This window comes from Sturnus vulgaris, chromosome 1 (genome assembly GCF_052056855.1).
Source record: "Sturnus vulgaris isolate bStuVul1 chromosome 1, bStuVul1.hap1, whole genome shotgun sequence".
NCBI classification, from domain to species: Eukaryota; Metazoa; Chordata; class Aves; order Passeriformes; family Sturnidae; genus Sturnus; species Sturnus vulgaris.
In genome coordinates this window covers 118,845,359-118,871,638 of record NC_142243.1, presented here as the reverse complement: position 1 = coordinate 118,871,638, position 26,280 = coordinate 118,845,359, and the positions used below count along the sequence as shown (strand labels likewise).

Genomic DNA, 26,280 nt, shown 5'->3' with positions numbered 1-26,280 from the left:
ATAGCCTTTTATTTAATGACAAAGGTGTAAGAAAATCTAAGAAATTTAATCAGATAAATTCTAATAGGATATTTCCTATTAGTATTAAACACAGTAACACTCCAAAAGATTATTTCCTGAAGTAAACTGCTTAGAAAATCCATCATCTCCTAAACTCTCCTCATCCTTAAATCAAAGCAGCACACTTTTCTTTGAAGATGTGCTATCAAAACACAAAGCCATTGGATCCAGTAGAAGTAGAACAGTATGTGGTATGTGATACAGGTGATCAGCCTAACTGGCTGAGGGCTTACACTGCTCCTTGTTGGAAATCCTTTGAATTCAGCAAATCACCACTTCCTAAGCCCCTCAGTTTACATCTGCTCATTAGGTACTGAACGAACTTTTACAAGTAACTGGCAGGAACACCCCTCTGGCAGTGAGTAGGCTCCATCCACACAACCCATGAGTGGCATCCCATCCCTCACCCAGCTCTTGAGGAAGCCATTCCTTAGAACTGCAGAAGTGTATTCCTTGGACAGCTCTTTAAATTGCTTCCTGTCCTTGGAGAAAAATAAGGTGTGGGACAACGCTGTAAAAGAATGTGGTTACACACCCTCCTGCACTGCAATATCTTGCCATGCAGATGCTTTTTGCAGTGAAACTGAAAACTGCAACTGAAGTCACAATGCCTACTGAAATTCTGAAATTCAGGAAGGGGAAAGTGGCAGGATGTCCTGGGGTACAATGCAAAAATGTGTATTCTATCACCATCTGTTAAAATGTGGGAGGGGTGGTGATCCTTATCTCTGTGGGAGATATCCTCTGCTGATGTGCCATCTGATAAGATGGGGGGATGATCATCGTTATCTATTCACAACCCATCCCTCCTCCAGAAGATATATTCTGTTAATGGGCCATTAAGTCCTATTGTGTGACTGATAAGATTACATCACCCCATTGGGAGATGCCCCAACCAGGGGCAGGAGCCAAGCCTTTCCTACCTAGATAAAAAACTGGGGTTTGGGACCCGAGGGCAGACCTTTCTACTGGATCCCAGAGGAAAGTCGGACCTTTTTCCACATCATCGCTGGATCTTTGGAGGAAAACTGCACCTTCTACAGAAGCACTGCTTCAACAGAACCACATCTGTCATCCAGGAGGACTGCAGCCACCATTTATATGGACTGCTACCAACACCCTGACTGACAGGGTGTCAGGTTGTATTTCTGACTGTGTTGGTGGTTGTTTCTTTTATATTATTGCATGTATTTTATTTTTTTCTCTTTTCTCCTATTAAATTGTATTACTGACTTGGAGTCTCGCACTGGTTTTACTTTCAAACCAACACATTAATTGGCGCCCAACGTGGGGCACGAAGGGTGCTGAGGAAAGTCAGTATTACAATTTTGTTTTCACCATGATTCTCAACATGCTTACATGGGTTTTATATCTTGCTCTCTATATTTTTCCACACATGGGGAACTATCTGCCAGCTGTAATGCTCCTGTGTAGACCAGGATATGGTATAAAAATTGCTTTACTGGCCTATTATGTCTACTGCATGATAACCTCTGAGGCAATGAACATAATCCGGAATATATACTCGACTTTGTTTGCTTGTCCTAGTCTAGGTTGCTACATCCGGGGTTTTAACAATCACACCCAGCCCTTGGGGGGAGGGGTAAAGGATGATTTTTTCCAATCTTTCCGGCCTGATACAGTAGTTTTTGGAAATGTTGAGTTCCCGCTGGATGCTAAGGACAGCACAATATTGTTGTTAGTTCTGCTTTGTCTCCTCTGCACAGCCTTTACAGCCTACAACATGCTTAGAAACAGAACACTACATGGCGTATTGATGCGTATTCTTGAGGAAGAGGAAAAAAGAAACAAATCAACTTCGTCCACGACTGCACAGAATGTCACAAAGAGGAGAAGAACCAAACAAAAAGCAACAGTGCCCGTGTCTATGCAGACTGCCACAAAGGAGGAAAAAGCCAAAAGCAAAGCAACAGTGTCCGTGTCTACGCAGACTGCCACAGAGGAGGAAAAAGCCAAAAGCAAAGCAACGGTGTCCGTGTCTATGCAGTCTGCCACAGAGGAGAAAAAAGCCAGAAGCACCATCAGCATCTCCACACAAACCATCACTGAGCCAGAACAGCCTAGACCAGTAGCAGTTGCGCCCGTTCAGAAGAAGAAATCAAAGAGCAAATCAGTTCGCATAGTGACTGACGAGGACGTGGCAGGACCTTCGCACCCAGCAGAAGTGACAGAGCCAGAGATCATCACTCGCTCTCTATCCCTGGGTGAGCTGCGTGACCTGCGGAGGGAATTCACCCGCCAGACAAATGAGTCCATCTTGACCTGGCTGCTCCGCATCTGGGACGCTGCAGCCAATGACACCATTCTGGATGGATGTGAGGCCAGGCAACTGGGATCTCTGTCCCGGGATGTGGTCATTGACCAGGGGATTGGGAGAACCCAAGAAACTCTCAGCCTCTGGCGGCGACTGCTGACAAGTGTGAAGGACAGATACCTTTGTAAAGAAGATCTTCAGGTGCACCAAGGAAAATGGAGCACAATAGAACAAGGTATCCGATGCCTGAGGGAATTGGCCGTGCTGGAGATCATTTTCTCAGAAGATGAGAGATTTCCTAAGAGCCCAGACTGTGTCCGGTGCACGTCACAGATGTGGTTGAGATTTGCACGACTTGGACCAGAGATGTATTCCCGTTACCTGGCAACGCTGCAGTGGAGGGAAGGTGAGGACATGGTAGGCGTCTTGGCCAATAAACTAAGAATTTATGAGGACACTGTCACAGCCCCATTTCGTACCCATGTCTCATCCGTGGAAACACGGCTGGTGGAGCAAGTCCGAAGCCTGATTGAAGAGGGCCATCAGAAACTAAAAAAAGAACTTAAGGAAAACAACTACCAGATCTCTCCTGAACCAACAAGAGTTTCTGCCATTAGGAGCCGGCGTTCCTCAGGCAGGGAGAGAGGACACACTCCACGAGGTAACCTCTGGTTTTTCCTTCAGGAGCATGGAGAAGACATGAGGAAGTGGGATGGAAAACCCACCTCCTCCTTAGCAGCCCGGGTACGGGAGCTGAAAAGAGGGACACCTACCCCAAGAAGTTCATCTAGAGTCAATGCTGCTCCAGTCTCTCGTGTACAGAACTCCAGACAGTATCAGAATGATGATATGACTGATCCTCTTGAAGGAACCTCAAGAACCTATTTACAGGGAGAGAGCAACGTGTACCAGGATCAGGAATAGAGGAGCCCTGCCTCTAGCCAGGTAGAGGAGAGGGATAATCGGATCTATTGGACTGTGTGGATCCGATGGCCTGGCACATCCGACCCACAAAAACATAAGGCTTTGGTTGACACCGGCGCCCAGTGTACTCTGATGCCATCAAAGTATGTAGGAGAAGAATCCATCTCTATTTCTGGGGTAACAGGAGGATCCCAGCAGCTGACTGTAGTGGAGGCCGAAGTGAGTTTAACTGGGAACAGGTGGCAGAAACACCCCATCGTGACTGGCCCAGAGGCCCCATGCATCCTTGGCATAGACTATCTTAGAAATGGATACTTCAAAGACCCAAAAGGATATCGCTGGGCTTTCGGGATAGCTGCTGTAGAGACAGACGGCATTAGAAAACTGAGCACCTTGCCTGGTCTTGCAGATGACCCCTCTGCTGTGGGACTACTGAGAGTTGAAGGGCAACAGGTACCAATCGCCAGAACAACAGTACACCGCCGGCAATACCGTACTGACAGAGACTCAGTGATTCCCATCCATGAAATGATCCGTAAACTGGAGAGCCAAGGGGTGGTCAGCAAAACCCACTCACCCTTCAACAGCCCCATCTGGCCTGTGCGTAAATCTGAAGGAGAATGGAGACTGACCGTAGACTATCGTGCATTGAATGAGGTGACTCCACCACTGAGCGCTGCTGTGCCGGACATGCTGGAACTGCAGTACGAGCTGGAGTCCAAGGCAGCAAAGTGGTATGCCACTATCGATATCGCCAATGCATTTTTCTCCATTCCTCTGGCAGCAGAATGCAGGCTTCAGTTTGCTTTCACCTGGAGGGGTGTGCAGTACACCTGGAATCGTCTGCCCCAGGGGTGGAAGCACAGTCCCACCATCTGTCATGGGCTGATCCAGGCTGCACTGGAGAAGGGTGAGGCCCCCGAACATCTACAGTATATCGATGACATCATTGTATGGGGCAGCACAGCAGGGGAAGTCTTCGAGAAAGGAGAGAAGATTATCCAGATTCTGCTGAAAGCTGGTTTTGCCATTAAGCGAAGTAAAGTTAAGGGACCAGCTCAGGAAATTCAGTTTCTAGGAGTCAAGTGGCAAGATGGACGTCGTCAGATCCCAACAGAGGTAATTAATAAGATCACTGCTATGTCTCCACCTACCAACAAGAAGGAAACACAAGCCTTCCTAGGTGCCATAGGCTTTTGGAGAATGCACATTCCTGAGTACAGTCAGATTGTGAGCCCTCTCTACCTGGTTACCCGCAAGAAGAACGATTTCCACTGGGGCCCTGAGCAGCAGCAAGCCTTCGCCCAGATCAAGCAGGAGATTGCTCATGCAGTAGCCCTTGGCCCAGTCAGGACGGGACCAGATGTGAAGAACGTGCTCTACTCTGCAGCCGGGAACCATGGTTTGTCTTGGAGCCTGTGGCAGAAGGTGCCTGGTGAGACTCGGGGTCGACCACTGGGATTCTGGAGCAGAAGCTACAAAGGATCTGAAGCCAACTACACTCCCACAGAGAAGGAGATCTTGGCCGCCTATGAAGGAGTTCAAGCTGCCTCAGAGGTGATTGGCACAGAAACACAACTCCTCCTGGCACCCCGACTACCAGTGCTGGGCTGGATGTTCAAGGGAAAGGTGCCTTCCACACATCACGCCACTGACACCACATGGAGCAAGTGGATTGCCCTCATCACTCAGCGCTCCCGTATTGGGAATCCAAATCGCCCTGGGATTCTGGAAATAATTACAAACTGGCCTGAAGGTGAGACTTTTGGATTGTCTTCTGAAGAAGAAGAGGAACAAGTGGCACGTGCTGAGGAAGCCCCACCATATAATGAGCTACCGGAGGCTGAAAGACGATATGCCCTCTTCACTGATGGTTCCTGCCGAATTGTAGGCACTAACCGGAAATGGAAAGCTGCAGTATGGAGCCCCACACGACAAGTTGCACAAGCTACCGAGGGACAAGGTGGATCGAGTCAGGTCGCAGAGCTAAAAGCCGTCCAGTTGGCTTTGGATATTGCTGAACGAGAGAAGTGGCCAAGGCTCTATCTCTACACTGACTCATGGATGGTAGCTAATGCTCTGTGGGGTTGGCTGGATCGCTGGAAAAAGGCCAACTGGCAACGCAGAGGGAAACCCATATGGGCAGCTGAGATTTGGCAGGACATTGCTGCCCGAATAGAGAAACTGACCATAAAGGTTCGACACGTGGATGCACATGTACCCAAAAGCCGGGCTAATGAAGAACATCACAACAACGAGCAGGTGGACCGAGCTGCCAAAGTGAAAGTATCACAGGTGGATCTAGACTGGCAGCACAAGGGAGAATCATTCCTAGCTCGTTGGGCCCATGATGCCTCTGGTCATCAGGGGAGAGATGCGATGTACCGATGGGCCCGTGACCGAGGGGTGGACCTTACCATGGACAGTATCTCACAGGTCATCCACGACTGCGAGACCTGTGCCGCAATCAAACAGGCCAAGCGGGTAAAGCCTCTGTGGTATGGTGGACGATGGTCAAAGTACAGGTATGGGGAAGCCTGGCAAATTGACTACATCACCCTTCCCCAAACCCGCCAGGGCAAACGCTACGTACTGACCATGGTGGAAGCAACCACAGGATGGTTAGAGACCTACCCTGTGCCTCATGCCACTGCCCGGAACACCATCTTGGGCCTAGAAAAACAAGTCCTTTGGAGGCATGGTACCCCTGAGAGAATTGAATCAGACAACGGAACCCATTTCAAGAACGGTCTTATCAACACGTGGGCCAAAGAACATGGCATTGAATGGATATATCATATTCCTTACCATGCGCCAGCTGCCGGGAAAGTTGAACGGTGTAATGGACTCCTTAAGACTACTTTGAAAGCACTTGGTGGTGGAACCTTCAGAAATTGGGAAATGAACTTGGCCAAAGCCATCTGGATGGTTAACACTCGAGGGTCCATCAATCGAGCCGGTCCTGCCCACTCTGAACCCCTGCACACAGTGGATGGGGACAAGGTCCCAGTGGTACACATGAAAGGTATTTTAGGAAAGACTGTTTGGATTAATCCCACCACAGGCAAAGGCAAACCAATACGTGGGATTGTTTTTGCTCAAGGACCTGGTTACACTTGGTGGGTAATGCAGAAAGATGGGGAAACCCGTTGTGTACCGCAGAGACCTAATTTTTAGTGAGAACTGTATGTAAGGTTTCATTTTGTATTATATATCTGTAAGAGGGTATTGGTTTGGGTGTGATGTAGATGGTAATAGAATAAGGGGTGGATTATGTCCTGGGGTACAATGCAAAAATGTGTATTCTATCACCATCTGTTAAAATGTGGGAGGGGTGGTGATCCTTATCTCTGTGGGAGATATCCTCTGCTGATGTGCCATCTGATAAGATGGGGGGATGATCATCGTTATCTATTCACAACCCATCCCTCCTCCAGAAGATATATTCTGTTAATGGGCCATTAAGTCCTATTGTGTGACTGATAAGATTACATCACCCCATTGGGAGATGCCCCAACCAGGGGCAGGAGCCAAGCCTTTCCTACCTAGATAAAAAACTGGGGTTTGGGACCCGAGGGCAGACCTTTCTACTGGATCCCAGAGGAAAGTCGGACCTTTTTCCACATCATCGCTGGATCTTTGGAGGAAAACTGCACCTTCTACAGAAGCACTGCTTCAACAGAACCACATCTGTCATCCAGGAGGACTGCAGCCACCATTTATACGGACTGCTACCAACACCCTGACTGACAGGGTGTCAGGTTGTATTTCTGACTGTGTTGGTGGTTGTTTCTTTTATATTATTGCATGTATTTTATTTTTTTCTCTTTTCTCCTATTAAATTGTATTACTGACTTGGAGTCTCGCACTGGTTTTACTTTCAAACCAACACACAGGAAAATGGATAATCTGTACTAAAAGAGTCCACAGGACTAGATAGTAAAAGACAATATCAGTAGATGATTAAATTGTGATTTAAATATATGGAAACATAATTTTACACAGAAACGCTATCTAGACTTATGAATTGCTAAATACTGTGAATGAGAGCACAGTTCAACCCAAGGATAAAAAAGAAAGGGAAATGTTTAATGAAATATATTCTATACATTCAGAAGGAATAGCCTCATTATTACTGGCATAGTGAATGCTGCAAGATAGGGGTTCACCCATAGCGTCACAAAAATGAAGTTAGCAATGAGATTGCTATTGCTGAGATTCCTATTGTAGTTGCTACACAAGCAATAGCTCTGCTATTAAATCTCCAAGCACAGAGGGAAGTTCTCAGAAGTGAGTAGTCAAGGGAGGCTGAATGTTGCATTCTGCCTGGTTCATTTTATATTTAGATTCACTGCAAGTTTATAGGGCAAAAGGATCATTCCATAAAAAGCCAGAAGCAAAGAGGAAATGAGAATGGAAAACCAGATGCTGCGGAGACCTCTCCTGATTCCTAAAGTATCAGTGAACAGTTTAAAATAATTCTTGTGAGGCAATAAAAAAGTAAACACTACCTATATCCAGCAAAAGTTTGCCCTGCTTGTAAAAGCTAGGATGACTGCCCTTCCTAATGCACATACAGCTTCTGTGTTCAATTTTCACTTCTCAGTCAGTTTTTCCCTCTGTTCCTCAGATCACTTTACTTTCTGGTCCAAACTGCAAGGCACACTTCAGATGTCTAGGCCAAAATGTCAGTAATTTTGTTTGTGAAGTTGCTTGCAAAGGCAAGGGGGCTGTACTCTCTGTAGAACTCTTCACTGCATGCTTTTAAGGCTTTGCTATTTTGCAGAGTTAGACTCCTAAAGCTGTCAGCCATCACAAAGCAGCTGTTAGAACAAAACATTAGAGGCACTTGGAAATCTGTAAAGAATCAGAATCAATGAATCATTATCTATGATATTTAAGGAACTGAAACACCTGAAAATGTGACATGAATCATATTTCTCTTTGTCACCACCATGACTCACTGTTTCCCACTTGAACTAAGATGTTCTTTATCTTTCTTGCTTTTATAAATCTGGCACATGGGAAATATCCCTCAGGTTACTGGGATGATTTTTCCTGAAAAGAGGAGATCATACCTATGTAAGGAAAGTTCACACAAAGGCAAGAAAAGTTCCAGGGTCAAGATTCTTATAAGTATCTAGTTGCATATTAATTTTTAAATGTAACTTAAAACATAAGTGTATACAGCCTCACCTCAGGGAATGAGACACATGTGGCTTCAGAAATGATAAATAACAGGTGTGGAAATTCTCCTAAAAGCTTGTTGACAGCTCTTAAGAAACCACCTGCTCCCAGAAGCCAAGGAGCTGACTGTCACAACAACAATTTACAGAAGTTATACTGAAATTCCCTTTAGACATTAAAAGAGAGGGCAAAAGAGCACATTTGAAGACATTCAAGAGCTCTAGTATGGGAATACTGATGAGGGATTAAATATTCTGGGGATTTACCTAGAGATAACCACTGGAGGTAGAAACAGTAGTCTGGATGCTCTGAAAAGCCCATCTTCCTCAGTTCCAGTTCTCCTTAGAAGAGTGGCCGGCACCCCAGTGCCACCGTGCCATGCTCCTCCCACTTCCTCCGTACAAGTATTTTCTTGTCATGACTTCTTGTGAAAGGTGAGATTTATCTGGGAAAGAATTCAAGCAGAAATCTCAAGATAAAAGCATCTCAGATTACCATATACTCTGATAAATTCACTTTCTAAAATATTTCTTTTTCGTCTTAGAAAGCTTTTCTCAGATATTGTCTCCAATGATCACTTTTAAGGTTTAGTCTCCTTCTTTGTATTTACACTTCTCTTTGGTTTCCAGACAGGATTGCTTGAACACAGTATTATTTCATTAAGCTCTGCTATCCATTCCTAGATAGTATTTTCATTGGTATCCTGCCCTCCTTTCAATTTTCTCAAACTGAAAGCACCTTTCTCACACTCTTGTCTTTGATTTATAACATAATACTTCTGTCTTTTCTCTTCAGAAGAGGTGTTTGTTGTTATCTAGGTCCCATATTACTTATTGAAGGACATTATATCCCCAGAGGCCAAACATAGCAGCACTAACTTATCTAGCATCTTTTTCCCCAGAAGCAAAATGAAGGCTGAAGTTTCTCCCAACGACTGTAAGAAACATTTTCCTTTCTGGGATGTCATCCCATCCATTAAGGGTATATTTAATTTAGCAATAGAAAGAAGTGCCATGTAAATAGAATTAGCAGTGAGCTAATAACCTAATAAAGCATTCCTCAAAGCCTGTGTCCTGATTAACACCACTCCTGTACCAGGGTTGTATTATGAACTAAAACCTGGCACCAAGTGATATTTTGTTTGTTTGTTACTCAAGATCCAGGAACCTGGGGCAGGGGGGAGGTGCCAGTGATCTTTTTTTCTAGCAAGGATGAGAGTTCCTTGGTGTGTGGAGGCTGTTCCAGCACAGACAGATGTTACACGAGTGTTCTTGAGGTTGCTGTTGAGGAAGTCAGTAAGTGCTCCCCAGAACATGGCCATAAACCCCTCATGCATCCCCCCACACCCACAGGAAGGCGAGCAGCTCTGAATGCCCACAGACAGTTCTTTTTCATTGCCTTAGGACAGGCTGGACAGACATTTAACTCAGATTATATAGCATGGAGGTTTGGGGTTTTTTTCTGGAGGGAAGCAGGCTCCATCATTCACACAACTCCCTATTTTTATCTTCTTTTTCAATAATGTTATTCCATGTTATTTGATTAGGTTGTCATTCCATGTTAAGGACTTCAAAGCTGTATATCTATTAGGAAACATTTTTAAAAGTTCATTAAAAAATGAAAAGATGTAGAAGAAATAGGAAACAAAATAACTCTCTTGATTCCCAACTTACCAGATCTCTTAGTTAAATTTCAATATTTCAATGACGAGATGTGCACAATCCTTAAACGATGGGATATAGAACTTTTTCAGATATTCTCATCTCCTTTGGGCTGTTTTTTTATACATGTCTTTGAATGAACTTTTGGAAAATAATTTAACCTGACAGCCCTATGTCAAACAAATTTGTAACATGACCTTTAGATGAAAGTATGTATAAACCTATTTTATTGATTGAGAAAATACATAATTCGTATCAGCTTGTATTGCAAAAGGTGGACTATTTCTTGTGCCTTAATTGTAGACTACAAGTAAACACTGAAATGACAAGCTCAGTTTACTATTAGGAAGATATACAAAGTCTGTATAGATGATTTTTTTGGAAATAAATCTTAGCAATGTCAAAGCAAATTATTTTAAAAATGTGTCAGTCACACAAAGACTAAAAAATTGATCATAGAGCCTGAAACTAAAGGTTTGAATGCTCATTACCAGCTCAGATCTGCATATGGCAGACTAAGAATTATTATTGTAATATCTCAGAAAGTTTGTGAAATAGGTTTTCTGCCTTTATTTTAGGGTTTCACAATACAAGTGATGATATTATTATCCTCCCTCTGCAATTTAAATTTCATTTTTACTCATTTACTAAAACTGCTTGAACATTATCTCAACCTCTGCTGACATTTATGTCTTCTGAAAATAAAAGAATTTGAAAATAGACTTTTCTTCATTGGCAAGTAAGCACAATCTGACTATTTATGTGGAAGGTTGAGTTAAATAAGCCCCAGGAGAACCTGAAATGTAGCTTAGTTTCTTCCACAAGCCATCTGCTGTCCTTATTTCTACAGAAAAGAAAACAGACTTCACCTTATGGCTGCTTTGCAAAGAACTGCAGGCATTGAAACGCTGAGTCACTGTGGAAAAGGTTGGGTCATGCAGCCTGAACTAACTCCTGCCAAATGCAACTTGGAAGTTGGGAGTAGAGAAGAAAGTTTCCTTTTGGGCAAATGGTTTCATAATTGTTCACAGCAAGTTTTTTCTACACTATTTTGTTCTCTCCAGAATCCCATATCTGATCCACAAGTGATGCTATGTTAGAGGAGTCAAGTGAAATTAGGGATTCCTGGTAATTGGGAGATCTGGATCTGAGAATGATTTTTGTCTTCTTTCCTGTGAGTGCTGGGGGCAATAAGATAGCTCAACTCATAAACAGAGCTTAAAACTAGATTTAGCAGGGGAAGGGAATGGAATTCTAAGTACTCTAGAGAAACCAGGGGCTGCTGAGGCATTAGGAAGAAACAGGGAAACACCTGGGAATTGCCTCAAGGGCATTAGAAAGAATTCTAAAAAGAGGAGTCTCACTATTCCATCAACTGTTCAATTCCACAATTGCTTACCTGATTTTTCACTGTCCAAGGATAAAGTCTGACACATGATGGATGAGATAGAGTACCTCATAAAGAACTAAAATGTTTCTTTCTTATTCAAGTCAAGGACTTTACCTCTTTTTTCCTCTAGCCTCAGTTGCTTTAGACACTTTTTCATATTGTTACTTCTAGACTGATGCCTGGGAAGCTGTCAACACTCAGATGTTTTAACATTATTTCAGAAAAAATATCAGCAAGAAATGTTTTAATGCAGAACGAGATTTTGGCATCTTTCTGATATGCCTTGTCTTTCCTATGTATGTATGAGAGATTCCTTGCTGGAAAACAAGAGTCCTGGTGTTGATCTATCTTTCCTCCCTATGTTAGAATTGATCTTACTAGCATCACAAGAAGATATTTGGGTTCTTTTTTAGCAAACTTTCCTGTTCTGCACCACAGAATTTACTTTTCCCCTTTTCTCCTAGCTTCACAGCTTGCTGTGAACATCAGAAATGAATGATTCTTCTAACTGTGAGTGGGCAGTATATAATGACAGAATTCAAATTTATTGTTTTGCAACGCAGGAGATCCATGCAGTACTTGGCACAAATGAGCTCAAATGGGGTGCTCTTGGTTATTTATCCTCAAGATAAATCCTTATTAAAAAAATCACATTAATTGTGATTCAAGCATCACCATTAAGTTCTTTTTAACCATGTCAAGTTACCTCATCATCAGAATGACTGACAATAAAGTGAGAATAGTCTCAGCCATAGTTTCCTTGGCGAACACATGAGCATCTCACAGTATTACCATAAGGGCAGTGAGACAGTGGAACAGGTGGTCCAGAAAAGTTTTGAATGCCCAACCTACTTTTGCAAGTATTCGAGGCCAGGTTGAATAGGGCCAAGAACAACCTGGTCTAGTGGATGGTGTCCCTGCCCATGGGAGAGTCAGAAGTGTGCCCTGGTAGCCAGGAGTGCCAACCATGTCCTGGGGTGCATCAGTCACAGCACTGCCAGCCAGGCAAGGGAGGTGACTCTCCTGCTCTCCTCTGCCTTGAGTGGCCTCACCTTAAGTGCTGCGTGCAATTTAAATATCACAACATTAGAAGGTTGTAAAGCTTTTCTTTAATAGCTTTACAAAATTTTAGTGTCCAAAGGAGAGCTACAATAATGGCGAAGAGCCTTGAGGGGAAACCTTATGAGGAATGGCTGAGGTCACTTGGTCTGTTCAGCTTGGAGGAGATGGGGAGACTTCATTGCAGTCCACAGCTTCCTCATGAGGAAAAGCAGAGGGGCAGGCACTGATTTCTTCTCTCTGGTGACCACTGACAGGACTCAAGGGAATGGCCTGGAGCTGTGTCAGGGTAGGTTTAGATTGGATATTCAGAAAAGATTCTTCACTCAGAGGAAGGTTGGGCACTGGAGCAGGCACCCCAGGGAAGTGGTCACAGCTCCAAGCCTGACAGAGTTCAAGAAGGGTTTTGGGCACATGGTGTGACTCTGGAGGATGTCCTGTGCAGGGCCAGGAGTTGGATGTCCATGATCCTTGTAGGTGCATTCCAACTCAGGATATTCTGTGATTCTATGATTCTAACTAGATGATCTTGAAAACCCCTTCAAACCCAAACTATTCTATGCTGACCTTGTTCCTCATCCTGCCAAAAGTGATTTCAATGGGCAGTTGAGGTGATCTCCTTATGATCATTACATGATGTGCAGCAGCTAGATGAAATCCACTTGGTCACTTCAGGTAAAATAAGGAATGGTTCTGGAGATCTTCCTTCAAGCCTGAGCCTTTACCACCTGGAGAATGAAACATCATCTACAGCCAGCTCTGCATGGGTACAGAGAAATGCAGTTACCATGTAGGAATGGAGAAGATGTTAAATAGAAACATGGTGAAACAGCTTCACCTTATTCAGAAAGCCTGCCTTTTATTTTTATTTTTTTAGAGATGGAACAAGGCAGATGTGATATATCTCGGCCCATATACCTTAACCAGTTACTTTCTCTTTCTAATTTCCTCTTACACCTTTTAGAGGTCTTTCAAGCAAGAGAGGCAATATTTTGTGAGATGGGAACAGTCTCTTAGGTCCCAGTGCAACTTCTGCAATCATGAGTAGAAGAAGGATAATCCAGGTACAGAACAGGATCTGAATTCAAAATGGTCTTATGTCTCTTGTCCCAGGATTACAGAAGGCAAGTCACCAAAACTCTGCCTCTGTTCAAAATGGATATAATGACACTTCATAGCTACTATTGTAAAAATTCATTAAGTTGTCTGAGCACAACAAAAATATGCATGATGCAATCATGTATATGACATTTTTAGATAAAGTAGCTGTAACACTCTTTAGAAAACAAACCAGTACATGTTGGTGTAAAAGAAGGAAACTGAGGGATTAATTGCTCAGGGCAGAAAGGGCTTTTTTTCTGTCCTGCACTGTTTCCCATTTTTAAGTTAATTTTAAGGCCATTTGCAGTGCCTGTGTGTCTCCATCTTTTCTCACTGTCTCTAGAAATTTTAATATCCTGGCCTGAGGATATAGCCCTAGATGAAACCAGAAACCTTAGGGAGCTAGTTGAAAACAGACTAAACAGGGAAATAAGTTTCCCAAGCACACATTTCCTTTTATTTAGCCACAAAAACTTCACTTTTAATAGCTTCCCTGAATGCACATATAACCCTCTCTTCATTTAGGCTGGACATACAAGCCCGTAATTTGATTTGTTTAACTAACATTTATAACCTTCACTCCCTGTGGCTTGCTGTAGGACAGGCTATAGAACAACACTTCCTAGCCAGAGGAGGGATGAGTTTTGGTAACTGAAGGAAGGAACTGGATGAGCAACACACTGCCTCCAGGGAAAGAGAGGGATGGGTCCACCCCTCAAAAGGGAATAAAGTATAACAACCCCATTAAAGTAGATTTCCTGAGTCAGGGTCTTGGGATAAAGCTGAAAGATTAACCCCCCACCACCTGCCTGCTGAGGAACTGCTCAGAAGTGTAAATTATGTGCTACCCAGCCCCATTGCACAATTATACCATGTTGTGTTAATCATTCAGGGAACGGACTAGAATCCAGCTTCCCTGAGCTTCAGATGATGCCTCTAATTCATAAGCCAAAAGATTGTTCTTTCCTCTGTAGTGAATGTTTTTTCTCATTACTTGTTAGCAGAGTGCTGAGAGTGCACCTGAGGATGCAGACCCGTCCTGAGGCTTAAGACTATTGTCAAGGGATGGAGCATGGCATGGATTGTTGGGGTTCTATGCAAGAGGAGTACTTATCTTAAAGGTGGGCAAAACCCCTCTCCTTCCCTTTTGGAGTGATGGGAAATATTTTCTCTCTTTGAAACAAAAAATAAATCTAAGCCTTTAGTTTGGGTCTGAGGTCTAAGCAGTGGACCCTTAGTGATGGTAAGTACGTCCCTATCTCAGAATAAAGTACAGAGATTTATAGGAAGAAATTCCTCTGGTTTACGTAGCTTTAGGTCCCATGTCTGTCTCTCTGTTTTCTGCTGTGTACTTCACAGGAAGCCTCCCCATCTATTCTGAACCTCATGCAATGCCAAGGGCTCTCTTATGGTCTCCACGTCAAATGCAAAAACTCAGACCCTCAGGATGACCAGTTAGGGAGTTTCTTCCACCTTGCAGAAGAGCTCCCCCATCTGTGGTGGACATATCCATTTACAGATCCAATATGGAAAATTCTGTCTTCATACATATCAGCAAACACACTATGGGTATTCCACAGGATATATGTCAGTGTTTCTGATAGCAGCATTAGGTCCAAAGGGCTTTACATCATTTTCCTTGCAACTGGGAAAATAACATAAAAATTAAATGAAATGACATATGTGCACATGAGAATGCAGAGGCAGCAATCATTCATGCATTGGAAAGTGGTCAAAAGAGGTTGTCCTCATTTCCTCCACACATGCCATTTCCAAACACAATTGCACATACTGAAGTCCTTGCTGTAAAGAGCCTGGCACAAGCTGAAGTCAGATAAATCAGGAGATGTTAGATTATTTCTTTTTCTCCTTGACCTACAATAGTGGTAAAACCTAAGTGATGCTCAGGTCCTTCAGGCACAACCCTAATATTGTTTTCAATTACATTATCAGACGACATAAGCATAATGATACCAAATCTTCCTGTCCATAGTATTTGCACTCCATTAATGCCTGAACATGCAGCAGTTTCAGTCTAGTCTGCCTGAGAAAGTTTTAGTCTAAATAAGCAAAGATGGAGGAGCTATTTCAAGGGACCTCGCTGAGGGATTAAGAGATGTCAGACTTTCTGGCAGGAAGCCTGTGGGAGGTCAGGGAACTGAACCGAGGGCTGCAAACCCCCAGCAGCATCAGTCTCCAAATTGCTCTTTACCTGGCAGCTGCCTGCCAGAGAGATGTGGTGTTTGCTAAATGAAAAGCAGATGGAGTTAAGTTTAGTTAAAGTAGACAGTCATAACAACAAAGAGCTCTCATCTAATCACCCAGCGGTAGTAGGGCTGGAAATGTAATCAAGTTGTTTTCTATAAATCATTTTCACAAGATAAGAGGCCTGGCTATACAGCATGGCTCACTAAGTATTTACACTGTAAACTTTCCTGCCCTCAGCACCACCCCTTTGCTCTGAATTATTGCTTTAATGAATTCAATCATGAAATGTAACAGTTGGATAATAAGAACCCTGTAAACTTCCCCCTCCTTTCCTTTTAAATTAAATTATATATTGGTAGTAAAAACATGATTATTTGAAGGTTGCGTTTATGGGAATTCTTGTCCTCTGAGGAGGGTGGTGAGGAAAAGAAAAAAGAAATAAAGTTTTTACTTACAAGAGAAAACAGCTTGTGGAAATAATTACACAACTTGTGAGCCCTGCACAGCATCTGAATTTAACAACTTTATACTCAAGCCTATAGAAACAGGCAAGTAGTCTGTCTTTCAGAGAGTTAAATATATAAAGTATCTCAGTTATTGTACTATTTTACTAATGCATTGCCAAGATAAAGTGATTGAATCTTCTGAAGAGGAGGGGGAGGACGCTGATAATGTCTATTGTAATGGGGAACAATAACGGGCATAAAAGTTTATTAACTCCACAGGTCACTGCACAGCTGACAAGCAGTAAAAGGGAAATTCAATCTTGTTCTGTTGGAGCCCACAGCACGCACTGAACCTCCTTATTAGGTGGGTTCACAGTCCTCCAAATGGGACAGGTCACTAGCAGATGGGAGAGTTGGGGAACAGAGCTTTGCTGCTTCAGCTGCACCCCAGCCTGTTCCCAGCATTCAGACAGCTTTTCTGGTTTCCTCTGATTGGGGCTTTAAAAGATTTTCAAGATTAACATGTTTTGGTTTTACAGCCCATGTTTCCATTCACTTCTAGGTTCTTACAGGCTGGCCACACCAACATCTTTTCCTGCAACCCCAATCTCTTACGCTGAAGGCAATTGAAAAGAATGATTCACTCCATTATTAAATAAACTCCTGTCTGCTCAGGTCACTGCTGTGGCCTCTGGAGGATTTAAAGTAAACAAAGGAGTTGGATGACAGCGCATTTTTTACTTACTTTGTTTAAAGTTGTGCATTGTTTTTCTGGAAAGACAAAGCACTTTCCCTTATTTTGAGTCCTTGCATTTCAATTATGCTGGAAAACGGTGATGTTTGCCAGACTGGCCTGTTTCCTGCTGCCAACATCTTCCTGACAATGTTTGAATGACTACAGGGACAGACATGTCCCAGAGCTGCCCTGCAAGCTCAGGTCTATCAGAAGACAGAAACAGGACTGGTACTTGTATGAGCTCTTTCAGATGAATTTTTTTTCCTAGCTCATACACTAATTTTAATTTTGTACAACTTGCTGCATGGAACCCTACAAGTGTTGGCAGCCAAAGCAAAAGAGCAAAGGAAAGTGAGCTATTTTAACTGTGTATTTTCTGAGGATTTAGATGCTTGCTTCATTTAGTATCTAGCATCTTGTGCTTGTTTAAATAGTTGATTTGGCAATAATATCTAAAAGTCTTTGTTAAACCCATTTAAAAACCTCTGCAATAATGAAATTCAGCCATTCAATAATGAATACAGCTTCATTTGGTGCAGTAGTTTCTATTTTCCTCTCCTACAGTTTGAAATCTGACAACACTGCAGCAAACAAACAGCAGATGGGATTGTAACAGGGCTTTTAAAATAATGAGAATCCATAATTCTGCACTAAGACTCAGTCTCTGCCCTTGGACGGCATCTAGGGTGCTGGTAATGCCACTAACAAAATAAGGCAGATTGCTGTTTTTCTCTCACACAAGTGAAATACTATCAGTACAGTGTGCAGGAGTGTGCTGATGTTGTACATCAAGGGCAGGAGTTTGAGATGGAGGAGCGGGGGAGAAAGGGAGTCTGCATTGAAGGCATCAGCTCAGTGCTGGGCCAGAGCTGTAAATCCCAGGGACAGGGTTTGTGAGCTGTGGGGCTCTGTGGTGTGTTGCACACTCCCAAGGCTCTGGGGCAGCCCATGGAGGGGCCTGAGAGAGGTCTCGAGTTAGCTTTGAGCCCAGAGGGAGAGAGCCTGCCTCTGTCCAAAATCTAATGAGGCTCTGTCATCCCGCCAAGACAAAAAGAAGGAAATGTTAATAGATGCATCAAAATCCAGTTCACACAAGCATCCCCCTGGGATATCAGACCAGCTGTGAGAAAAACTTCAATAAGTTATGTAGGGCTTTGCTCCCTCCTCACAGGGCTTCTTGTAGATTTTATCCCAGGGAGATTTCATACGAAAAGTGTATGGTTCAAGCCAACCAAAGCAAGGGTCCTCTCCCCAGTCCTCCAGGCCCATAATAACAGGGTGATTCTCCTCCAGGAACTCTCTGAATGATCTCCTGGGTCTTGCCTTCTTGACTGCTTCTGTGTTTTAACTTCCCAGCTGCCTGGACCTCAGCAGCACCGAGCAGCCATGCCTGGGCACCCAGCAGCCCTTGGCACACAGGGTCAGGCTCCCTCATGCCTGCACCCCCAGGGATGAGCCCCTGGTGGGCTCTGTCACCAGGTCTGTGGGGCTCTCTTCCCAGGACCAGGAAAGTGTCTGAATAAACAAGGGAAACAACGAAGTGGCCAAGGTGACTTTGCAGGTTTGCAGACATACCTGCCTTGCCCTAGGGGGAATTTAAACAATTACACTCGGCAAACTGGGTTGCTCAGCTAAAAATTCTCTGTGACCCTGTTAAGGCTGGCAGCTAAAATAGAGGGAATTCATCTCCCTGCATTATTAGAAGTAACAGACTACTTTCGATATTTAATTTACTTTTACTATTTCCTTTGCAAATTGCTAGGCACTTCTAAACACAAACCAGTTTTTGCCCTTTCAACTTTCCTCGCATTACAGCCCAGCTAACTCCATTAGCAAATAAAGTAAATAGCCAGAGCACTCATGAAAGTCTAAATTCCCTGAAGGTAATAACTGTATAAAACACATGGGAGTTGTTATTTCAAGGCAAGGAAATGGAAAGCTTTTAGTTTATCATTAAGCAGGCTTTGTATTTTGGTAGGCCTTGGCACTATTTATTAACAATTTATAAAGTCAAACTGGGGTGAATCTACGTAAGTGATACATATTTTTGTACTGAGATGCAGGACTTGTGCTATTTGTCCTGAACTCCATGTAAACAGTGCTTAATAAGCTCTGACTTGGCTTTTCCTATTAAACAGTTTGCCTGTGTAAAGTGAAGTGAACTCAAGTCACTGCAAGTTCCTGCAAGAATTACCCTTCAATGCAGTCCTGATGTCAGGAAGCATCTTTCCAGGCTGCAATTAGTACCAAATTCAATATTTAGAAACAAAACCAGTATGAGGAACCTTTGAGCTCTCACAAAAGGATTAGAAGGTGTTATATCCTTATGGATGAAGGGGTAGGGATTAATGAGTAAGAATGAAAAATACTCCACAAAGGAGAAGAACAAGAGAAGACACTGTCACAGATGTGATCCCATGGGAACCAAAGTCAATCAGCTTATGTTGCAAGGACATATAGGTTCCATCTATTTTCTAGCTCTAGCCTGACTTTTCTGGTCCCATCTTTTAGTCCTTCTAGTCTTTATTCCCCTGAATTTTCTTTCCTTTTGTCAGTGCTAGTGTTGCAATGGTTACACCAAGCCTATATTAGTTCTTTCAAGGTATTTGCAATGCTCAGCAGAACTGTGAAAATGTAGAAATAAAAAACTCAGGCACTAACTTTTATCACCAGTTAGTAAGATGGGTACTTTAATTTAGAAAAGTTCTGCTTATGAGATGCCCACTTGAGGCCTCATTCACTCTGTTGTGTACGTGTGCCACCTCAGGGGAGGACACTGGACAGACACCCAGATGTGCACAGTGGTTTTCTTTTGATATTCCTGCAGGGCTCGTGTGTTTCTATAAGCAGCCACAAACTGACTGGCATTGCTCAAAAGTCCACCATTTTGCAAATGCTGACGGCACCAATTTCTAGCAGTGTAGATCATTACATTAATGTTATTTAAGTACCACCAGACTGGCATTTCAGCTCACTGTTTTCTACTCACTAAACTCCTCTGATAGTCTAAGGGCATCCTAGCTCTTTGATAATTTGGGCATTCATCCATTTGTGGTATCATGCAGCATCAGAGGCTCTGGGCTTAATTCTGTGGGCAGCCTTTGTCAGTTTTCCTGTCTGACATGCACGCTGCTGAAACCAATGTCATTCTCCAGAGAACGTGGGGCAGAATTAACTTTTTGTAAAAACCTTTTTTTGTGCGTCTGTGTTGTCAGTTTGCTGAGGCTCACATCTTGATGTTAAAGGAACCAGAGCCCTGCAATGTATGCATTGATAGTGGGCCTGAGAGACAATATGTAAAGGTCTTGTGGGATTACATACAGATTAAACTGAAAAAAAATAAATCAACAGGCCAAAAGCTTCCTGTTTCAGACAACTTAATTTCTTATGCTTTCCACTCTGTGAGTAGTGGGACTGTTCAAGCCTGAGATGAAAATTATGAACAGCAATTAGTGGAATAAGACACCTGTTAACTTTGACACAGCCTCCATTATGAAGCCTTCTCTTCATATATGAGGAAAAAGTAATAATTTAATGTCTTTAATGTGGCGGTGTTTCTGCAGAAATCCGTTTCAGAAACAAAAATGGAGGTGGGATAAGTAGAGAGAGGAAAAAACCCAACCCTGTTTGCTCTTCCATTCCCATGGGGCACTGGAAAAGCAGGAATTCTCACTATATAGATATATATATATATATATATATGTATGTGTGTGTGTGTCTAATATAAAACTTCTCTATTAGAAATCTCAATTTTAAAAATCTATCTTAAAAAATGAATTGCAAATTTGAAATGCAGCTAGAATTAAAAAAAAATAAAGATTAATATTGAAGGTTCATTGCATCATTCATTGCCCATTTCTCTCTGATGACTACTCAAGGAACCAGGATGACTAATTCAGATGTAGAGATATGCATTGTAGCTCACAGGCTTTCCACCTTCTAGTGAAATGGAAAAGATTTGACTGAGTTCACTGAAAGCAGATTGTCTTCTACTGTTCTCTCTTACTCACTGAACCAAGACTGTTCCACCAGGGCCTTCTGCTCACAGTGAGAATTGATGCAGTTTTGTTGATTTTTCTCTTTTTAAGAATGTAATTTGTAAAGTAAGTCTCAGCTTGCCAGTAAACAGGTGTATTTATGTTTTTATCAATAACGTCTATCAGATTGTACTCTCCTAAGGGAAGAGTAATATAATTTCTTTTCCAATCTGCTGTGTTAAAAAGACTTTTTTCCTTTCCTTTACTCATTCAAGGTTAGGTCTAGATCCAGACATCTGTTTTCAACATCATATTTTGTATGATAGTTCTCAGATTACATTCTGTGGCAGCAAGAGTGGGTGGGACACGAACACTTTACAGAGTATTTAAAGAATCAGTTGCATCTTTCCTGCATATTGCTACAGCCAAGTTCTCAGAAATCTGTCCATTTCCAGCTTAAAGACCAGAAACCTCTTTCTTTGGAAATGTTTGAAATATGGGTTACTTTGGTACTTTGCTCTTTAATGCAAATGTTTTCCTGATAAAATATCACAGACTTTCCATGAATGCACACAAACTAATGAACTCAAAGCTTTCTTTAGTTCGGGAGCTCTATTATCATGATTGCTTGATGGTTTTACATCTTTGGACTAATAAATATGTAATTTAATATTCAAAGGAGAGAAATATCTATAGCTCTGTGTTGTCAGCCAATAAGACATGCATACTTTTGGGTACAGATATGGCACACAAAATAGGCCATCACATTCCTCTTTGCTACCCCTCTACTTGTAAACACGAGACTGTCTAGCTTAACCACATTAATACTGAGTTCTCTACACTGCTCTGGTGTTTAGGGATAATACCTTGGTGTTCTAAACCTCATCAGAAAGAATACTAAGCCTCACATTAAAAGCCTGAAAATGATCCTAATCTGGAAAAATAATTCATCCCAAATTTGACTTGATTTCTTTGTTATATAAATGATACCATTTTCTCTTGACCTGCGATCTTCTCTCCCGGCCTTCAGAGCAGCCACCCGCAGTTCTGCCTCCAGCCTGCCTCCCTGCTCTGTGGGCTGGGTGTGATTCCCTAACCATGGCCTTTCTGGAGCAGAGCACTGTCCTGCATTCATTTGGCATTCATGCACCCAAGTTCTCCCGCTGTGAAGGTCTCATCACATCATATCATGATATTTCTATGTATAAAGGACAAGGTAATGCTTCTGAAGTTTGTTGCACAAAAGAGGCAAAAAATACAAGCCTCAGTGCAGTTTAGCAACACAAATATCCTATAGAGCCTTCATCAGGACTTAGAAACCCTGCAAGGCAGACTCTGACTTACAATCCCCCTTCCCCTTCCTGACATTTCCAGCTTGGTCACAGCAGCCATAAAATAATTATGAAGGGCAGGAGGATTGCTGCAAGAATTGATCTATATTTACATGAGATTCTGTTGCAGAAGAGGAGGTTTTTCGGATTAGAAATCAACTGTACTCACAGTGAAACAAAATCATTTATTGTTCAACCCTGGGATGGCAGAGGGGAAGAAATTTCATTATTATTCTTTAGTTCTAAGCTAAGAAAAATATATACTAATATTGGAATTTATTTTCTTCTCTGCTACATCTTCTCCCATTTGACTACCTTTTTTTAACATGCCTGTTTGATGTCAAATATTTTTCTTCCTGTGCTATAATATCATTAGCAAGAACTTAATCAGAAAACCCAACTTGCTACACTGTATGCATTAATATATTATATATACACACTCTACATACAATAATACATTATATAGACAACATATGCAATAATAATTGAGTGGCCTTTAGGATTTATAAGAATGCCAGCTACCATCTCATTATTGGCAGCAGTATCTTTTCTATGAAAAGTTATGCTGTTGTTTTGCAGCATCTATTTGGTCCTGTGAAGGAAGGGAGGAGAAATGGACACTAGAGACTTTGGGCAGAGTTTCTGGCTGCCAATCATACAAGACAGCATCACTTTTGGGATGGTAAAGCCATGGCACTATCCTCTCTGTGATGCTTGTGTCTGACTGCTCTGTTCTGCTTCAGTCTCAGGTAGATACATTTCACACCCTCCACTAATCAATAGTAATCACAAATGCCATCTGCCAGCTGCACAGGTTTCCCAGCAGGACGGGCACTTTGGTCAGAGCTGGCTGAAGGGACACACATCTCTCGTGTCTCTGGAAATCAGGCTGCTCAACACCCAGCACTTCCCCTGAGCACACTAAAACCCTGGGACTCGCTGCAGTAGCTGCCATGTGGTGTTTTGGGCTTCTTGCCAGCAGCAAAGGAGTGGCCTGTCTTCCCAGAAGCTTTCCAAGCTTTTGCAGTGGCAGTGTCCTCCAATAGTATCTGGTGCTGCTCAGATATGCCACTGACAGAAATACAAACAGGTATAATGCCATTTTTGGAACGGGTCTCTGTTTCCATAATTGAGGTGCAGAAGAGCTATCTTATGTTGGAAGTTCCTAAACCTTCAACCCGAACTGCAAATAACCTGTGTGACATCTTCTCTTAAAGAATACCGATGCCTTAAAACAATAAATATAATTTATGAGTATATTTGAGATCAGAATTCATAAAATTCATCCAAAGTCCTTTCGACCTTCAGGTTTTCATTTTTACCAGTTTTGCAAGGCATTTATATTCCTGCACGTTCTTCAGAGAGATAAGACTTTTTTGTTACGTGCTGTAATTTACAGGATAATTGTTCAACACCTGTGTTTCCATAATTGTGAGAGTCCAGAAATTCTTGTTTAAAGGTTTAATAACTTAATTTACTGTGATACTGAAATTTTATAGTGCACATTATATGCAACTTTGAAGCACTGCATAAAATATTTATACCATGCCTAGATGTGGCAGCTCTGTTTGCAATTACATTTTTATTCCTGTTAATTATAAATCAAACATGCAGTGGTGATTGCTTTTTTTGTTCCCTTGGAAAGAATATTTGCAATAAAACTATCTCTGTGCAGAGTCCTTCTGACAGCTCACCAGCACATCAAACTCCAAATTATGAAGACAATTCCCAAATAAAATGCACAAGATATTATTCTGTGGAAGTTTTCAAGGTCTCCTTCAGGGCTACCACTTGACTTTGGTTTTGCATAAATTGTAAAGTTCCATGTGACTGGTGCTTGTGACAGATAATGGCATCATAACTTTTTATCAGTACTCTTCTGGATCATCCAGTTTTCCTGCTAGAGACTGCCTGCAGGTCAGTCATCAGCAATATTGCCTGTGTTTGTGCAAAGATACACTGATACAGGCAGCAAACTTTTAGGTGAAGGCTGTGACAGTATTCCACTGAAAACTAACCTGCTTGCTCTGCTAAATGAAGTGGGGATTATGAAACCTTCATGTAGAGTAATAATCCCGACTCTCATTGTGACAGCTCAATCCCAGCCATTCTATCTCTTCCTCTAAGTATCTGAAGGGCATTTAGCCTTGTTAACAAATATAAATCATTTTGTTTTGCTAAGCTACAAGTTAAGAGTGGTACACTCGTGTAACTTTACAGCCTGTTCTCCAGTTATGACTGATTCAACCTAACAGAACTGCAAACTGCTCTATGAATTATAGAGAATGACAGCTGTGGTAATGCTGGTGTACTTGTTAGAAGCAAGTCAGCTGAATTCTTCTGCACTGGCTTCAGTCCTATTTCTCCTTGCTCTAACTGCACATTCTCCATCTTCACACATGTACAGCTGCAGAAGAAATTATTTAGTCAGTTTTTTTTTTTTTTAATAAACTTCTACAAGTGGACCACCCTCTACTCACTGGTGCTGAATATCAAGCACATAATTAATGTAACAGTGCTAAAAGTCTTGATGGTACACGTATGTGGAAGTGGATGTCATAATTTTAATAGCACACACTGTTTTATGCATCATTGACACTTCAGCTGAAATCCTCATGTTTTAGAGGCCAGCTTAAAATTGTGTTCTTTGTGAGGTTGAATGGCCTATTATTTTAGGATATAATTCTATTAGAAAAATTAACTCTTAAGATGAATTTCTTGAAAATTTCCATTTAATTACATGAATTTTGTTCCTAACTGGAATTTTTTAGTAACTCATTTAATTACTGATATAGATCTCATTTCTTTCTTGTTTTTTTCCAGTAGCAAATTCCACAAACATATTGATTAAAAAACTTAAATTAATGATTTTTACACACAAATCATTCATCACCAATTCATTATAGGTGTTTGCTACTTCAAAATCAAGATAAGAGTTGCTTTGATTAGAAACATGAGTTCTGTTCCATAAAACATTTCTGAGCCTTGATAGGATAAGCCACATTCCTAATACTATGTGTCATAAACAGACAGCAAATAAAAAGCTCATTAGCACTGAAGTGAGATCCTGATGGATTTTTTCTCCCTAAATACTATTTCAGTGTTACTGTAGGCAAGAGAAAGGGCAGTAAATAGGTGCCTGGCACAGGGATACTCCTTTCTGTATTCAAAACTATTTGTCTATTTGGACAATCCAAAGAGCAGTCTCGAGTGAAGCCAGCTCACGATGTAACTACAGTCTCCCCCCCTCCTTTATAGTTTTAAGCTGAGGTTTCTAGAGTCCTAAATAACTGTGCAAATGGGAACAGCAGACTCACTGCAAGCATTCGACCAAAATCCTGTAATGCAAATCAATGATCAAGGCTGTGATGCTTTTCAGCTTGTTTTAGGAGTGGGTTTTAGTCAAGCTCTGAAATAGGATGCATTGACAAAATTCATTGAACCAACTTTGTTCTTCTCAGTCTCTGAAATAATGAGTTGGCGTTGGACTATGGATTTATGAGCAAGTAGCTGTTAGGCAGCATGTGTGACTGCAACAGAATATAAGCATTTATTCTTATAGAGAACAAAAATCCCGAACCCAACAACGAAGAGTCTGTATAAAAAGAAAGGAAAGAATAAATAACCACGAATTAAAATTAATCTCCCAGAGGGAGCTATCTCCTCAAAATCCCCTTTAAAACATCAATAAAGGCAATAAAATGCAGCATTAACAGAGTTTTGAGTCCTCAATCCCAAGTTCAATATTAAAGATTTCTTTTTATGGAGAAACCTAGGTGTTACTTCTTGATTTGCTAAGTCAATATTTTTACAGACAAAACTACTCAGGAAAAAAAAAAAAAAGGAAAAACTCATGCTTGAAAGATTATTTTGAAGTGTCAAATTAAGGAAACTTGCAGGTGAGGCAATCCCAGCTATCTGTGCA

General features: G+C 41.9%; 1 long non-coding RNA gene across 2 annotated transcripts in view; it reads right to left on the bottom strand.

The window, feature by feature from the left end:
• Nucleotides 1-26,280, bottom strand: part of LOC148225454 (uncharacterized) — a 54,213-nt gene that overhangs the window by 2,633 nt on the left and 25,300 nt on the right. For both annotated transcript variants that reach the window (XR_015807444.1, XR_015807440.1), the window contains one exon: nucleotides 8,713-8,891. This is a non-coding gene — a long non-coding RNA (uncharacterized LOC148225454). The remainder of the gene's footprint in view (nucleotides 1-8,712; nucleotides 8,892-26,280) is intronic.